The sequence below is a fragment of the Eptatretus burgeri genome, chromosome 10, assembly GCF_056783735.1.
Source record: "Eptatretus burgeri isolate ZD-2024b chromosome 10, Ebu_testis_v1, whole genome shotgun sequence".
NCBI lineage: Eukaryota > Metazoa > Chordata > Myxini > Myxiniformes > Myxinidae > Eptatretus > Eptatretus burgeri.
Genome location: NC_140970.1, coordinates 76,962,985 through 76,977,742, shown reverse-complemented (window position 1 = coordinate 76,977,742; position 14,758 = coordinate 76,962,985).

The window sequence follows — 14,758 nt, the reverse complement described above, 5'->3', positions numbered from 1 at the left end:
CTTGTGAAGGCAACAATACACATAGCTGGCATCAAACTTCACAAGGCCTCTGGTATCAACCTATGGGCCAGTGCAATTGGAATTATCCAAGCAATATAACCACGATGTATTATCCATGCAAATGAGCAGTAGGCATGTTTTTGCTTCATGTACATAACCCGGGTTATTGTCATAATCGGTAGCGATCAAGGCAGCAGTCTTTTCCCTATACACCGCCCAAATAAACGCATGAGAAATTTGTGTAATAAATGAAGGTTTTTTTTGTTGGCCACTTTGGTTTTCGTCTGATTTTCAAGACCGATTAATTTGAAAATACAGATGGGTCACCCGTTATGAACATTAAGCATGTTTTTGCTTAATGTATGTAATCCGTGTTGTTTATATTTTGAGAACCGAGCAAGACAGCAGTCTATTGCCTATGCACTGCTCAAATAAAGGGATGAACAAATTGTGTAATGAGTGAAGATTTTTGTTCGTAATTTCGGTTTTAGCCCGAGTTTTTACGGCTGAAAACTGTGAAAATACAGATGGCTCGCCAGTCATTTTGACCGGCTTTTCTGATTGTAATATACAATTGTGTAATGTTTGTCGAGGTGAGTGATGCATTCTAAAAGTTTTCGTAAAAGTGGAACAGGTTATACCATCAGGGTTTGCCTTTGCCTTGTATTTAATAATTGCCAAGATGCGAAAATTTTCTGGTTACTTTCACATTTAAAATCATCTGGAAAACACAATCTTCTGAAAGAAAGAAGAACGTACATGGAGAATCTCTCTCTTGGGGGTATAAATTGAAAGAAAAGAATGGAAGACGTGTCTTGAGTTGTTGAGCGGGTGCGCTGTGATGCGTTTGGTTTGCTGAATAAATTTAAGATCTGAAGACATTCGCCTGATGTTGTGGATTGATCAATCAAAGGCCTGTCACATCTGTGGCATGTTGGGGGCTGGCCTTGGTTTGGTTGTCCACTAGCACAGTCATGTGCAGCACAAAGCAGATATTGTTGGGGCGAGAGTGCCAGGGGGTAGCACAGAGCCTTTCTTCTTGCAGCGATTTTGGTGCAGATGTGAGCAGATATGGACAAACGCTGTAGAAATTGTGGTGAAGGAGGATCAGTACCTCTGAAAGATTAGTTACATGCTGTAAATTAACAAAATTGTGGGGAAAGTGTCGGTGGTTAAGATTAAGGGAGATACTCCTTACTTGACAGGGGTAGTTGAAGCTCAGTGTTTGCAGGAAGGAATCTACAACCTGATTAATAATAATAACCCAGGGACCTGGGAGCTGGATATTCCAGATCCAACCTGGCAGGAGGATTATGCGATGACCACATAGTTCAGGGCGGTTGCATAGAGGGTGGTCAACTATGCCCTCCTATGATGCCTGATTCTAGATGTTCTAGTGGTGATGGGAATAGCCAAAATTGCAGCAGAAAGACTGACAGATGGGAGAAATATCCCCAGCTGCCAACTTAGATATAATGAGCACTGTGGTTGTGGGGATGTGATGAGGGACTCGACCATTGAGGATGTGTTCGATGATGAAATCCTATTGGAGATTGGCACCTTCAAACCTCAGGAAATGGGTGTGGATGTGATGTTTGGTCAGCATCTTACCCTTGCACAAAACGAGGAGGTTAAGTCCATAGTCAAGCAACATCAACATGTGTTTACTGATTTCCCAAGGACGAGGTGTTTAATCCATCATGGCATATCTTCAACTACAAGTGAGTCTGTTTGGTCAAAACCCTACAGTGTCACAGAACCCCATAGTCAGGATATACAGTTGATGGGGATAATTTCACAGTCTGCTTCACCAACTTCACCAGTGGTGGTAGTCAATCAAAGGATGATACAAGTCGTGTGTGTGTGTGTGTGTGTGTGTGTGTGTGTGTGTGTGTGTGTGTGTGTGTGTGTGTGTGTGTGTGTGTGTGTGTGTGTGTGTGTGTGTGTGTATTGATTACTGGAAACATAATGAAGCCAATGTATCTTATCTGGAACCAATGGTGACCATTGGTGATTTGTTCCAGAAACTCAATGGAGATAAATATATTTATAAGATTGACTTGAGCAAGGGATATTGGCAGATTGCAGTCACCAATGAATATATATATATATATATATATATATATATATATATATATATATATATATATATATATATTTATATATATATACAAAACAGCGGTTGTGATGACAGATTGAACTTACAGGTTTCTGAAGATACCATCTGGGATATTGAATTCAACAGCTGCACTTGTAGGGGCACGAGAAGGTTGCTGGTGGGGATGGAAAATGTGTACAGCTACTTTCGTGACATTTTGATCCACACCCACATTTTGGGTGAGCATATGTCCACTCTTGAGGAGTTGCACCACAAAACGTCTGCAACTAACCTCCTGGTTTGGCTATTAAAATGCGTGATCAGGACTGACAATGGACAATGTGAGCTTTGCCAGTCAGCATGTAAAACATTGTCCAGCTGTGAGGCCTTTATGATAACATTTAAAAGATCAAGGATGTGGTGCAGCCCATGATGCAAAAAGGAGTATGGTCATTTGTGGGTTTGATTGGATGCTGCAATGCCTGGTGTTGTCTCAAGGGTTAGGGTGGTGGGCTTGGGATCCGAGGATCCTGAGTTCAAATTCCACTCGGATGTTGAATTAATACCAAGTGGGGTTGACTCTGCCTGTCATCCTTCTGAGGTCGGCAAAATGAGTGCCAGCTTGCTGGTATCCTGTGTCGGAGTGGTGACCCGTCCAGGATTGTGCCCAATAGTCAAGGAGACTACTTAGGCAGCACCAATGCTCTGCACAGAGTATGGTCCCAATGGATGGATGGATGGATTGGATGCTACCAGGATTCCATCACCAATTAAGCAGCCATCAATGTACCACTTACTGATATGACCTGCAGGGATAAACCCAGGAAGGTGAGTTGAGGATAAATGGGGTTTCTGAGGCAGTCATTCAAATGAATGGGGAAAAGGGAAAAACTTTCTGACTCAAGCCCCAAAAGCCCAAAATAGAAGACTGATTTTCTCCCCTCCCATACAAGCAAATGTAAAATTGAAACGGATTTTCTCCCCCTCCCATACAAGCAAACCCAAAATAGGAGACCGATTTCCTCTCCCTCCCATACAAGCAAATGTAAAATTGAGACAATGATTAAAGCACTTCTTCCTTTTCAAATTTTCATTCCACTCAAAGAGCGAACCAATGAATATTTGTCCATGTTCTACTTAAGAGAATAACTTAATTTTCCTATTACATTCATCACCATCGAGTATAGTCACAAAGATTACTTTGGAACTTGGTTCTTGGTTTAAGTGTCTTTGTTGAGCAGATATGAAATGATAAACTTCTCTTAATGCTCTTATTTGACCACCTCCTGAGGCACACATTATTATTCATAAGCCACGCCCACTTTTAATAAGCCACGCCCTCCTTTCGCAAGCCATGTCCACTTTCCCGAATCTCCGCCCACTTTCCTAAGCCCCACCCACTTTTCCTAAGCCCCACCCTCTTTTGTGAGGACCACCTACTCTTACATCATTTCCAGTTAATCTCTGACTCACAAGGCTGCCTGGCTGCCCAGGGAATTTCCAAAGGAGACCACACCCACCAGTATTTCTATATAAAGGCTTGAAACCCAGACTGAATTTAAACATATTTTTACTTTTACTGAGAATGGACTGCTCTGCTGAGCTTGAGTGGGATGACTGTGGAGTTCTTTGGAGTTCGACTACGTGTATGGAACTAAACCTTCAAGTTGATGAACTGGATTCAAACCTCTTATCTATTGAGGTAAGATTTTCTTTTCCTATTTACAGAGTTTGATTTAAGCATATAATGTTTTAATAATTAAATGATTTAATTTATACATTAATATTTTCTCTCACATGAAATTGTATCAGAAATACAAAATGAAAATACTGCTTTTGCCACAACTTGGGGCGAAATTGTTGGTTTGGTTGAAGATCTTGTGAGCGACCAAGACCCAAAGAAGGAGCTCGACCTTGATGACCCAACCAAAGAGTCATACCTTGGAGACCCGCAAAATCCTGAAAAAGAGTTTTACATCGATGGTACTCATTGTGAGTTATCAAGACAATACCCACTGAACAAGTTATACCTTGATGAACCAGAATATAAGTTTTACCTCAGAGACTCACAAATTAAAAAAAAAATCAGTAAATGAGTTATCCTTGGTGGTTTTAAATATGAAACCTACCTCAGAGACCTCACAATTTTGAAAAAAATCAGTAAATGAGTTCTGCCTTGATGGTTTAAATAACTACCTTGAAGACTCGGGAAAAGGGTTCTGCCAAGATGGTTCTAAATATGAAACCTACCTTGGAGAGTCGTAAATTTTGAAAAAATTAGTAAATGAGTTATCCTTTGTGGTTTTAAATATGAAACCTACCTCGGAGACCTCACAAATTTTGAAAAAAATCAGTAAATGAGTTCTGCATTGATGGTTTAAATAACTACCGTGGAGACTTTGGAAAAGGGTTCTGCCAAGATGGTTCTAAATATGGAACCTACCTTGGAGACACAAATTTTGAAAAGATCAGGAAATGAGTTATCCAATGGAGACTTTGTGAGTTGGTTTTATTTTGGAGACTTGAAATGTGGGTTCTGGCTTGATAACTCACAATGTGATACATATCTTGAAATCTCAATAGGAATGTGGTTATACCTTGGAGACTTGGAAAATTGGGTTTATTGTGGACACTTGAAATGCGGTTTCTACCAAGAAGACTCTTGGGGATCTCAACCTATCGATGTGGTTCTTTGTTGGATGGTGCTTGATGAGAGCAATATCAAGAAAGTTCTGGGAAGAAAGTGCAGGAAAGTTCTTACTCCCCCTTTCTACTTCATCAAACCTGAAAGCCTTAAAAGACAGAATTGGAAGAAGAGAAAAAAACATAAAAAAATATATTGTTGAAATACGTATTTAAAAAAAGTTATTATGTTGGGCTAGGGTTGGGTTGGGGTTGAGATTTTGAATTTGAGGGTTAGGGTGGGTGAGGGTTGGGTTGGGATTTTAAATGTGAGGATTAGGGTGGGTTTGGTTTGGGGTTGAGATGTTTAATGTGAGGGTTATGGTGGGTTAGGGTGGGTTAGGGATGGGTTGGGGTTGATTATGCTCCCTGTTATATTATCTCTCTCACACACACACACACACACACACACACACACACACACACACACACACACACACACACACACACACACACACACACACACACACACACACACACACGTTAAGCCTTGACTATGCAGTTGAGGATTCTGTGTTTGGAGTTCACATATCTAAGAACGACCCCATTGCACACACACCAACAAACAAAAGTTAAGCCTTGACCGACTATTCAGTTGAGGATTGTGTGTTTGGGGTTCACAGATCTAAGAGCGTCCCCCTTGACACACGATATATATATATATATATATATATATATATATATATATATATATATATATATATATATATATATATATATATATATATATATATATATTCAACCCTCAGCAGATGCCACCTGTTATACACCTCGGACTTGGTCCTCCAGTGTCGATAAAGGTGTATAGTACAGGGGAGTGAAGCGCAAACCTATTGCTCCCAGGAGTATTATTTGCTTAGCTTTGTCTTTTGTAATTCCTGTGAATAAAATGAACCTAAAATCTCTTCCTCTTCTAAATCATATACCTTATAAGTCCAAGGAACTGTATCTATTACATCAACGATTTTAAAAAGTTCATTTGTCCATCGCTTAGTTTAACCTTTTTCAAAATGAGATTTCCACCTGTATATTCTTATTATATCACCAACTTTGAACTTGGGCTTTCTGACATTAATCTCTTTTTCATATTCTAATTTTGTAAATGTTTCTGATGGTTTAATATTCGTTGAGGTGTGAATTGTATCATTATACTTATCTTCAATGTCCTGAATTAAAGATAACCATTGTTGAGAACCGAGTTGAGTGATTTTTTTTTAATCTAGTCTCTCTTTTAAAGTGTGATTGAATCGCTCAATAACAACTGCTTTTCTTTCATTAAAGGAGTTGTATCATGTAATGTTGTTATTTTTAAGAAAATTCATAAATCTTTTGTTGTAGAACTCTGTACCCTCATCAGTCCACAATTTTTTTAGGTTTTCGCTTACTTTTATTAAATATCTGTTGAAAGGCTAACATGAGTGTGTTCCCGGTTTTGTTTTTCAAAGGGATGACCCACGCATATCTACTCCTCAAATCAATAACGGTTAAATCATACTTGTACCCCTTATCATAATTGAGTTCAATTCAATCGGCAGACCAGATATAATCAACTTCCTTGGAATAAACCTTCCTTCGATGAAACTTTGTGATTATTGGTTTATGTAATTCATTAGCTAATTGTTCTTCAATCTTAATGACATCATTAGAACCTATACGTTTTTTGAATTTCCAAGTCCAAGTTTCAATTTAGCACTGATCATCTTCTTCATGATGAACCGATCAACTTTTTCTCTCAAGATTGGATTTTGTATCAGAGACAAATTATACAACATTTCTCTATCGTCTTCATGTTTTTCTTCCAACGTTGTGCTATTTCCATAATCAATATCATGTCTCATGCACACTTCGTCAACCCTACTGATAGGTTTGCTCCACGGTTTAGGATTGTCAGCCTCATCTAATGTTTTATTCAAGTTTGTTCCTGGACCACAGAAAGAATACCCTGGCAGATGTAATTCCCCTGGTATTCCAGTAGTTGTAAATTTACTTCCTGATAAAAACTTTTGTATATCTCTCCCACGTTTGTGTTTGGAGATAAATTTACTCTTTTTAGAGCCACACACTGAACATATGCCTTTTTGTATAACCCTGTTATTTTTAGTATTAAAATATGAGATATTTTTGTACCAGTTTTCTTTTTACATTTGAGACAATAACTCATTTATTTATGAGAAAAATTCCAACAGAGTGCAAAAACCTTTTTAGTTTCCAAAATGCACATTTGAATCTTAATTTTTAAAACATAAAGAATCCACAGAAATGTCTTCACTCTCTCCTCCATTTATTTAAGAAAAAAATTGTAAAACTTTAAACAAAGTCAATCACACCAACATCATCAATAAAATAATCTTTTCCTTCTTTCACTTCTTTATCTCCACTCTCTGGCTTATATCTTCTCCCTGAAACCAATGTTAATAGACTTGCCAATTCTTTGTTTTCCTCCTCGCTGCGTTGAGATTGATTTATTTTCTGTAATACCTTCGATAGTTTTCTAATCTCACTGGTTTCCATATTTTTATATTTATTTATTCTCTCTCTTTCATCCCTCTCCTTCTCCTCCTTCTCTCTCTTCTCCCTCACCTCCTTCTCTCTCTTCTCCCTCTCCTCCTCTCTCTTATCCCTTGCCTCATTATCTCTTCTCCCTTGCCTCCTTCTCTCTCTTCTCTATTTACTCCTTCTCTCTCTTCTCCCTCTCCTACTTTTCTCTTGTCTGTTTCTTCAACTGCTTCCTCATCCCTTACTATTCTTGAATCACTTACACCCCATAGAATCCATTCCATCCATCCATTGGAACCATACACTGTACAGAGCTTCGGCGCTGCCGAAGCAGTTTCCTTGGCTATTGGGCACAATCCTGGATGGGTCGCCACTCCAACGCAGGATACTCGAATGACTCGATCATCCCAGATGGGATCATCCCATCCCTGGTACTCATTTTGCCGACCTCAGAAGGATGGCAGGCTGAGTCAACCCCTTGGTGAATTAATTCAGTGGGCAACGAGGCTTGACCTCAAGACCCTAGGATCCCAAGCCGCCACCATAACCACTGAGCCAACACCAGGCCACCCCATGGAATAGCATACATACATTCATCAGGATTTCTTGTTATTCCTGTATCCAAAATAATTTTTTTTACAACAGGAAACCAATAAAATTTCTTCTGGCTTTCTAAAAGAGCCTTGCGTTTTCTTAACCTTCAAATTTTTTCATTATTTAACGTTTTAATTAAATCCAAAGTTGTTGGTTTATTAACATCAGTATAAAGCCAATCTTTTATTGAAAATACCTCATTCTTATGTTGTAGAACATATTTATTAAAATAACGAATACTCTTTTCTTGAAGGTATGCTTGGACACAGAAATGATAATTTTCTTGATGCCTTCTTGCTGTCATTTATGTATTAGAAATATATGACAGATTAATATAATGACAGGAAATACCCCCCCCCCCCGTCTTCCCAGAGTTAAATCATTTTGTATTTCCTTACTTATTATATATAATCCTGTTTTTTGTGTTTTCATGATATAAACTATGGAAAAACCATTATTGATTTTACCCTTATTAAATTATTTTATTTGTTGTTTGCAAATCGTGCTTCCACAAAACCCATTCTCGATACCAAGTGGATAATATTCTTCCTTACGAGACTGATTTAATTGTTCCAGGTCTTCTAGGTTAATTTTAAATGACCAATTATACCCTAAATCATTCAAATCATATCCCCATTGTTCTACTCTCAAACAAACGATACGCCCTTCTTTATAAAATTTTATTTTACTTGGAACTGTGAATTCTGTATGACCTGCAGATAAAAAGAACACTTCTGTATCTTTGGAATACACAGCCGTTTTATTTGAGGATATATATTGTCATAAATCACTGAATCTCACCAAGTTATTCGCATCAGTCGGGCTTGGATAATTAATTAATTTATTAGCATTTTTCATATTAATATTTTTTGCTATACTATATTTCTCTCGTTCAGCCTGTGGCTTTGTGTAATAATTTGATAAATCAATATTCAGTTCTTGGGATACACCAAAGATAGAACCATCTTTCCCAACATCAGTCATTTATATTAGATTAAAAATAATGTCATAAATTTTTTTATTTTTCTTGAGTTGAAATAACACATATAGACATAAATGATCACAACACTTGGAATTTAATTCTTGGACTTGAAATGTTTGATAAACACCATTCTGTAAGAATTTTATTCCTTCAGCAGATGGTGGAAGACCAAAACTATCAAAATAATATTTGTCTTGACTATTAAAAATACAAACCCAATGAGAACAGTTCCCATTATTATCTTCTCAGTTCAGAATAATATTCTTTGTATGTTGAGACACATTTGTTAATTCATCTCTCATACAAATAACCACATTATGAATTTTTAATTTGTTGCAATAATTGTTAAGTTTAAATTTGATGTTGTATTCTTTCCAAATTCTTTAAACCACTCATCGATGCTCATATATTTATTAGAAAGATATAATCCATTACACGTTTTAGTTAATTTTACACCTATTTGTGCGATAGAAGAAAGCATAACTCCAACTAACAATCGAGCTTTTTCAGGCAGACTTTCAAGTTTTTCAGCAAAATCTACAATTAAACCACTTCCACTAATTTGTTTCTCAAACTCTTTGTTCTGTCTTTCCAATTATTTTTGAGCCCGGAGTTCTGCCTTCCTTTTGTTGGCAGTTTTCACCGCTGCTGAAATACCACCCGTCAATGCTCCAGCTGCACTTAAACCAGCAAATAAAGGAATTAGAAATGGAAGAAATCCTCCACTCATCTCTCATTGAGTATTTCTTCAACATTGGTTTTGACATTTTAATTTTAAGTGAGCCAGTATCGTTCAAGATTTTCACCTGTTCTCTTGTGACCAAAACATTAATTCTCACTGCTCCTTTTCTCTGAATTGTATTAATGTTAATCATACAAGGCTTTTGGTTTTGAATACAAGATGATAGTTTATGAAGATTGATTTGATTAACACATGCCCCAGTTAGCACTTTACTACTCATTTATTTATCAAAAAAATTATGTGAGTCTAATCATAACACTACTATCTGTATTAATTTGTAATTGTGTTTCTTCCAAAAGCAAACAATATGCATCAACTTCTTCACTCTCTCCTCTTTCAATGTATAGGGAAGTATCCACTCAATTTTTCTTTATAGTTTCCTTTTGAGCACTCACGTCAATCGCATAGATTGTATATCGACTTTTAAATGCTGTCATATCCAAAATGGGTTCTTTATTTCCATTGCTTTCACACACCTTTTGGTAAGACTTGTATGCTTCAGCATAATCATTTTTTTCCCAATTAATTTCCAATCTATCTCGTGAATAAAATGTTCCATCTCGAGAAGCGCGAAGTTGTTTCACCTTAGCATTATCACTCAATGCAGTATTCTTATCAATAGCAGTATCACCATCTGTTTTTTTAAAAAAAATGAGCCACATATATCGTGGCTTTCCTTCCAGAACACACAAATTCCACGTGAAATTGGTTTCGTTCAGTTTAACATGTTGGCATCTTCTTTTAAGGTATGATACACTGAGTGGTTTCTTTGAGTTAAGTCTTCTATTCAACATCTCTTCTTTTTTAAGATGAGGAGTATATTCACTCATATACCAACTAATTGCATCAATGATAAATTTATTCTGAGCAGCAAAAGCATTAGCCACACCAAAAAGCAATCTATTTTCATTATCATTCCTTTACAGTTGAAATCTAATTTTTAGACCATACAGAATTTTATCATAATCACAAAATCCAAATATACCTTTCAGAGGAACTGCCACAGTAAAACTATTGTCTGATTTTGCATCATCATTATACATTCCTTTCCTTTGACTATATCCAGGGTCTGTGTTTTTTCCCGTTGACATATTAGGAATAAAACCTTCGACAGCCCCCTTTCCCATTCTATCACTAAATGACTATAGTGTGAATTTCATCATTTCAGATGTAGCAGAGACATAATCAACCGCTTAAACTTCTTGTGCTCCAATGTACAAACAAACACTATCAAACATTTTCCAGAAGAATTAATTTACGAGTGTTGCGTTTGTGTTAGTCTCAGCCTTAGTGAATGTAAATTTACACAACAAGAAACTTTCGGCTCGATTCAAATAAGTTTGTTGATTATTTATTTCAAAACTTTTTGTTCCATTTGCATTCCAGTCAGTTCCAGTTATTGTATTTACCTTGAAGTAATCTTCTTTTTTAGTAGAGTGTGAGATGACAATGGATACATCCAAATCATAGATACTATCAATTGCTTCCATACTTGTATTTATTTAGGAAAAAAGATGTTAAAAATTTGGAAACCCTGACCCAAGTATTTGAATTATTTTCTGTCGTTCTTGGGGAGACAACTGAGTGTTGCCTTTCTTAATTTCTTTTATTGCTTGTAATTTATGAGATTCGTTTTGGCCATCTTTTATACTTTTTATAGCACCCGATACATTTCCCACAGCAGAAGCAGTTGAACCAATTCAGTCTTTATGTTAAAGAATAGTTGAATCTATACCCATTAGAGTGTCAAATATCCCATCTCCTTTTTTTTCTAAATTGATGTCCAACACCCCTTTGTCTCTTCAGTTTATAGTATCCTCTCCCAAGATACATACCTTCACCCTTGTAGTATGAGGAAAGGAACATCACATCCCCTGTAATTATTTTATATTTTCCCAACTCATGTTTCCTCATAATAACCATCGTATTTATTTCTTGGAAAACTTCACGTAGGTGAATTCTGATGGATATAACTTCTCCATTAAAAGAAATCATACGATTATCTTGGTCGGTTATCCTAAAATTTACTCTGTGTATGGTTTTTCCTGACACAAGGAGATAAACCAAATTTTTGGGTTCCATATTGAATTTATAACCAATTGGGGTTGAGTATGCGCTGAATGAAAATATTGCATTTGTTCTTATTCCATCATTATAAGCACCATCAATCAAATCACAGTGAATTAATACCGAATTTATGCCTGAGGATATTTGAATGACATTATCACTGTAAAACGTCCCATTAGTTTCAATCTTTTTTGAGGATAAACCCAATAACTCTCTAAATGAATGATCAATTGTGAAAACAACCTTGTAGTTATTTTTACCTTTAATCGTTGATTTTGAAGTATGTTTTTGAATATCGATAACAATATTTTTTGGTTCATCGCCCTGTTCTCTCATAAGTCAAGCAATTTTGTAAGATATTTGAGAAATCTCATATGCTCTGGGTGAAACTGTTATCATTTTGTATCCACTTCCCAGATGATAACGAAACTTGTCATTTTTCCTCGGTGATATTAAACAAGGTATTATAAGTTTCCATGGACAATGAAAACGCCTCATATTGTTTTGTTGCATCAAGTTGTAGTGGGTATGGGAATGAACATTTGTGGTCGCTTGTTGTGAAATTAAAACTAAGGATTGTGCTTCTCATCTTATTCAATATGAGATAAAATGTCTTTGTATTGACATTTATGAATTATTTTCATGTTCATCAACTGGTCTAAAATGGCTGATTCCTCAATAAAAACAATTGTTATTTCCAGCCATCTTACTACCTAACAGCAATAACAATCCATTAACTAATTGTGATTGGTCATTTGGAAGAAAACTAACACCTGAACCAAGGCTACTTAAAGCCTGAATAATGTGTTTCTCCTTCTCATTCTTCCTACTTTTACCAGATAGACTAACCCTATAATTAAGAGAGTCCAGCAGATCAATATTTACTCTATCATGCTCATTTATCATATCCAATGGTTTATCAAAATACTTTGATTCATTCCTCACTGTTGAACCTTGTTTTCCATCTTTTGTTCGAAGAAACATTAATCTTGGCGTTAGTTTAACAGGGGGTTGAGCAGAACTCAAGAACCTTAATTCATCATTAAAAATCAAAACCTTTTCTTGAACAAGATGAAATATTGCTGGTTGTTCTGTTGGAATGAGTTCTGCTTTGGTTTTTGAATCCGCTGAATATTCATTGTTTTGAAGAGCATTCACAATATAATCAGGGGGTTGATTAATCTCTTCCAGTTGTTGAAATAATCCGTCATCATCATATTCGAATTCTCCTACATGCTCTAATTATTCCTCCATCGTTTGACTGAAATCTTCCAACATTTGAAGTTTTCTTGGAGTATATTCTATTGTGGGAACAGTGGAAACATCTATAATATTTTCTTGGGAAGTTTTTAAAAGTGGTTTATAATTTTTCTCTTGTTTTCTTTCAAATGCTTCTTCACCCGATAGTTTCTGTCTGCATTTCTTCTTTATGTCTTCCTGTTGTTTTCAACTTTTGAAACCAACTCTTGAAGCTTCTAAAATCTTCTTGCTCTTTCCTTCACATCCATTTATTGATTGGAAAATATCATTCACTGAATTATGTAGGTCAACAGGGAAATTTTCCTTTTCTTCATCATTCAAGGAGATGTGTGCAAATAAATTCTTTGCTTTAAATATTTCATCAAATTCTTTATCAACATGAATACGAGTTATAATTTCTTCTTCACTAATACTTGTATCTCTGTTTTTCATACATTTGTGTTGAGTTTCTTCATCAACATCAAAACCGAATGATAAAATCTTAACCCCACTCAGATATTTAATAATTTGTCTCATTCCTTCTGGATTAGTTTTTAATATCCCAAGACCACCAGATTTTAGTTTCTTTAACTCACTCTTACAATGTGAATATTTTGTTGTACCAAGAGAAACCTCCTCAAATCTTTGACCTTCATTCCTCAATCGCATATGTTCCTCAACTGAAATATAGTAATAATCTTCACCTTCTACTTCTCCAGGTCTTATTGCTCTAGTTGTTGTCGATACAATACGAACTACATGGTGCTTTTTAAGTAAATTAACAATATTCTCATTTGTACTATACAAGTACCTTGATTTATGAAAGTTTTTTCCAGAAGCAGATTTACCCACAAGATTTATTATAATAGTTGTCATTTCTATATGTAATTGTTTATGAATAAAAAATATATATCCCTTAATATCTCATCTTGTTTCACAACAATATATTTATATTTTTCAGTCGTGTGCTTCATATAATCCTCAAATTCCTTTTTACTAAATAATGTCGAACAATTGTCTCTCCAAAAATTGTTTATATCTATTGAATTTAACTTGAATAAAATAAAAGTATTAGCATTGCTTCTGATGGAACGACGAGGAAGTTGAAAGTACGATTGACTAAGATAAATACAATTACAAGAAGAACGTCTCCCTCTTGTGTTGTCGCTATCCATTACCATTTGGTTTCTCTCATTAACACAATCATCAAAGATAACGAGGTTCTTTTTTGATTTATCCAAATGTTGTGGAGACGGTATATCATCCGTATTATCACTAAGAATACAAGTTATCGGTTTTGATTTCTTTTTACATTTCTGTGTATCACAAAATAGTTGAATTATATCTTCAATGTTATAATCATTTAGGTTTTTTTGAAGTTTAAATAAACCGATTATATCTTCTTTTTGAAGACCAGCATTAAAACGTTGTGAGAGTTGTTGATACTCAGGTTGAAAACTCGACTTTGTGAAAATTATTAAATTATGATAATCCAAAACGTTGGGAGTAAGGAGCATCTTGAAAAGTAAGCAGGTTTTTCCACACCCACTTGAACCAACAATGAGACATCTTAATGAATTTGGAAGATTTTTATGGTTCTTAAATTTTATCTTATTTTCCCAAATGGGTAAAAAAAAACATTAATTTATAGCGAACGCGTTAAGTAGTAAGCTTCACACTTAACGCGTTCACATGAGAGAATAGGAAACAACAACAACAAAAACAACAACAACACAATACTCTGGCAATTTGGAATCCGTGTCATTGGCTATGACCCTTTTGCTTCCGTTTTTTTTTGCTTCCGGTTTTTGGCATGGGGAATGATGCATGCCGGGAGATAAAGGATCGTCGGAGACAT